We start from the raw sequence: 4528 nt of genomic DNA, 5'->3' as shown, positions 1-4528 counted from the left end.
AAACGTCGACGTAGGGGCCTTGGTGGTCCTAATAGAAGACAACTTTCCACCGCTTCAATAGAGACTCGGACGCGTAGTACAGGTGCACCCAGGAAGTGACGGTGTTGTGCGGGTAGTTTCCGTGAAAACGATTAGTGGCAGGTATGAATGTGCAGTGAAAAAAAAAACTGTGCATAATTCCAACGGAAGCGGCTTAAATAATTTTTCATCTCAAGTCATTTTTTTCCTTTTTTTCTTCTCTTGTTTTTCACTCTTTGTGACATCCACTATTTGTATATACAGGGTGTCTCAGCTAAGACTTTCGAGCCTAATAACTCGGTTATTCTCCAACGGATTTTTGTGAAATTTAAAATGCAGATATTTTAGACCGTGAAGAATAAAATCCTATTAATGCAATTACCAAAATCTTAAAAACGTAATTTTTACATGCCTTTTTAAAATGTTCAATCATTTAAGATTTACATCAAAAAAATCGTCAATAAAAAATGCTGTAGCGAGGAACTCGTACTTGAAAGGCGTCTGGTTTGCAAAAAAAAGCAAAAAACTGTGTTAAACGTGGCTGCAGATGCAAAAAACCTAGACGCGTATGAAACAAACGCGCAATATCGCCGAATTTTGGTCATCCCTTTTCACACAAATGCAGGTGACATATTTGACGTTTATCTTGCTAACCTTACAAACACTTACAAAGTTAAAGATAACATTTGAACGTAATTTATTACACTGGATGCTTTAATTCTTCCATAAACGACTAAAACACGATCGGGATATTTTAGCAAGGTAATTCAGTTCACGTACGCTTCCTGTGTCTTCAAATAAATTGACGACTCTCTTAACCTTACATTTTGTACAGCCTACATTTGGATAGTGTTCCACGAGAAAACGAACTGTGTCATTGAAGACCAGAACAGCTTGGCGAGTGACGCAGTCGACTGAAATCCCTCCCACTAGCGGAGCGCACTTGTCTGTTGGGTCTGGAAGTGTTTAGATCGTGTACAAACGGGCGAAAATCAGCGCTTCAAGCTTCAAGTGAACAGCATGTCCGGGCTGTTTTGAGCAGATTTGCTTCATTGAATGTACCGTACCTACGAGTACAACCGTAGCCATATCCTTGTCTTACAGAGACTCGCTCGTTTCCTCTTGTGCGCATCTCATCCGCCAAGCTATTCTGGTCAAGCTGTACTTAGTAATAGACTGTTCTGTACCGCACTTGCAACTGGAAAATAAACCAGAAAACATCCTTCAAACAAGTCTTTACTTTACCAATTTTCGAACCGCAAAACGATATCGCAAAATCTGGAGTGCTATTCTCGGCAAGTGACTTTTTCTGATCGTATTTGGTTGCGTATGCGCATTTTTTTTCGTACGCGAATCGTGTTCGCTATTCTCGTAATTAAAAGTTCGCATACGCTGATTAATACGTATGCGACTAAACTTATGCGAATAGTAATTGTGACAACATTGTAATTTTTAGAAATGTCATTATGAATACTTCGTCCGAGACTCTGTCATATTTTATGTTAAGTGTTAAATAAGTTAAACCACAGTTATGGCAGATGACTTTCTTCATTATGGGTTACTTCAAGATCTTCAACGCGTAGAAAATAGAGCTCCAAGGAGACTGAGGCAGCGAGGAGACCCACTGCATGAACTATTCGATGGACAGTTTATAAATATTTTCCGGTTATCAAAACCTCTTGTACGCGAACTAATAGAGCTTGTTCGACCACATTTGCCTGAACATCCAAGGGTGACTGACATTAGTCTAGAAACTAAGGTTTTGGTAGCCTTACGGTTTTTTGCAATCGAAAGTTATCAGTTGGATATTGGTCTGAATTACCACTTCAAAATTAGTTAGGCATCGGTAAGCCGTTGTATCAATGAGATGGTAAACGCCGTTAATCGTCCTGAAGTATTTAACACATACGTAAAATTTCCTTCGACATTGGAAGAACTTACTACTATACGCACTGCTTTTCAAAGACAGCATAACTTTCCGAGAGTTATTGGCTGCATCGACTGCACTCATGTAGCAATCTTTCCGCCGTATAATAATCCAGACAATCCAGAATATGTTTATGTAAATAGAAAGAATTACCATTCTTTAAACGTTCAACTAATTTGTGACGATAAACTAAAGATAACAAATGTTAACGCGTCTTTTCCCGGAAGCACACATGATTCATTTATTTGGAACCAATCTAATGTTCAGCGAGTATTAAGAAGATTGCACCTGACAGGAGAAACAAATTATTTTTTATTGGGAGATTCTGGCTATCCATTGAGGACTTGGTTATTGACACCAGTAGAGGGAGATTTGCAGCCAGGTACTCCTCAATACAGATAATGTGATGCATCGTTCCACAAGAAGTACAATAGAGAGATGTAACGGTGTGTTAAAAGCAAGGTTTCGTGGTCTTCAAACGCATAGGGTTTTACATTATAACCCACAAGTGGCTGGCAGAATAATTAAAACCTGTGTGTTTCTTCACAACATGTGTATAGAGAACAATATTCCTTGGGATGAGGATGGGGATGAAGAGCTGGAGGAAGATTTTAATCAAGAACAACTTGTGCCGTTAAATAATGTCCAAAGACGTGTTAATATTGAACTGGAGCAAGGAACAGCTGCCCGAACTCGTCTTATTGCTACACATTTTAGATAAATAAAAAATAAAAAATAAATTTTCGCATTGTAAATTAAAAATGTTATTTAAATAAAATTGTAATTTTTTTAAAGTTTATTCAAAAATAACCATAAAACATTTAAAAATATTCAATTGTTTTTTAAAATTTTCTAAAGCGGTTGCAATTCTATCAAAAATTTTTTTTTTTCTCTTTCGGCTTCTAGCATTTTGTTCATGATCTATCTCTAATTTTCTAGAGTAATATTTTTCTTTGGCAATCAATTTTTTATTTTGATATTCTTCAAACCCTTGTACAGCTGCTGCAGATGTCATGCCATTTTTCTTGGAGTTTTTGATTTTTTGTGATTGTGATTCCAGATGAAGATTGTTCTGCACATTTCCGCTCTGAGCACATGTTTCCAAATTTTCGCTCTGCTGAGTCAACTCTCGGTTTGAATAAGAAATGTTTCTTTTTTCCGAAAAACTGGGTGGTTCTGTCGGAACTTCTATTTCTAGCACCTCCGATTCGGTAACATCTGGGAGGCCACTGACACACACTGGTTTGATCAATTGTAAAATTGAATCCTCATCGTTGGATAACTTAATTTTTTTAGTGGTCCTCCTCCCGTTTCAATGGCACTTCTTTTTATAACGGCCGATTTTGTTTTAGTTCTAGACTTTAGGTCTTGCCATGTCTGCAATATTATAATTATTACAATAGATGTAGCAAACTAATGTAACGTCTTAGTGTTAATAATTTTCTTACTTTTCTCCATGCTTTCCAGTCTTTGGTAGTGCCAGTTGGCACCGAATTTAAACAAACTGTTAATTCTTCCCAAAGTTTTCTACAGTCGGCTGCTGTAAACGTAGATGAAAATTTACAGGATAATATGTTTGGATGATTATTAATGAATTCAATCAGCAGTTCTTTTTGCTGTTTGCTAATATTGGCACCTTTTTTGCGTTGTTCAGTTTCCTATAAAACGAAATGCATTTTAAATTTTTATTTGAATATTGGCTACTTGTAATTTTAACTTTTAGTACTTACAGCATTATTAGCATCAGAAGAAATCATTGTATTGCAAGTTTTTCAGCAGCTACAAAAAAACGTTTGCATTCGCATGTGATAATTCGAGCGCTAACGCCTACTCGCATTTTTTGATCGAGTGGTGATCTCGTATACGAATATTAAAGTCGAGTAGTTTATGCCGAGAATACCAAATAGTAATGCGCATTCGTAATTATAACATATTCGTACACGAAAAAAAAAGTCACTTGCCAAGAATAGAACTCCTGGTCCTTCGAGATAACGCGAACAATAATAATAATCACCGAAAGTAAACTTATAAACTCGGATAAAATCAACTTCCCACACTAGACTGTAACACGTAAAGATCGAAATAACGCAAGAACGCGAGGAGGCGGTGTACTCATCGCGGTCAGAAGAGGAGTGCCATACATAACAAAGAAAGTTCCGACAACCACCATAGAAACGGGAGCGGTGCAAATTCCAGGTACCGGCCGCACCATCGTAGGCGCGTACAACCCACCCCACAACTATTTTCAAAAAAGTGAACTTGAAAAAATCCTGGGAATGTCAACGAAAATAATCGTCGCTGGCGAGATGAACGCTAAAAGCGGCCTTAAGGCGGTTTTACACCAAGGCAACAATTGGCAACATGTAGCACGCAGCAGCCCATAAACGAAAGAAATAAGATCAGAAAAATATACCAAAGGACAAACACCGCAAAAAACAAAAAGAAACTGACGGAACACAGGGAAAAGATCAACAGGAGCCTGATACAACACAAGAATAAAGCGTGGAAAGCAAAACTAAGACAAGTAAACCCGAAGGATAACACGCTGTGGCAGGTAGATAAAACGCTGAAGAAAAACCGAGC

At 37.7% G+C, this 4528-nt stretch overlaps 1 long non-coding RNA gene across 1 annotated transcript; it reads right to left on the bottom strand.

The window, feature by feature from the left end:
• Positions 1 to 2734: 2734 nt before the first annotated feature.
• LOC138133936 (uncharacterized) lies at positions 2735 to 4316 on the bottom strand. Its single transcript, XR_011160574.1, has 3 exons — positions 3676 to 4316; positions 3394 to 3603; positions 2735 to 3322 (listed from the first exon to the last, which is right to left on the bottom strand). It is a non-coding gene; the product is annotated as an uncharacterized lncRNA (long non-coding RNA).
• Between the last annotated feature and the right edge of the window lie 212 nt (positions 4317 to 4528).

Source organism: Tenebrio molitor, chromosome 6 (assembly GCF_963966145.1).
Source record: "Tenebrio molitor chromosome 6, icTenMoli1.1, whole genome shotgun sequence".
Lineage (NCBI taxonomy): Eukaryota > Metazoa > Arthropoda > Insecta > Coleoptera > Tenebrionidae > Tenebrio > Tenebrio molitor.
The sequence above is the reverse complement of the archived record's forward strand: the minus strand, read 5'-3'. Positions and strand labels throughout refer to the sequence as shown.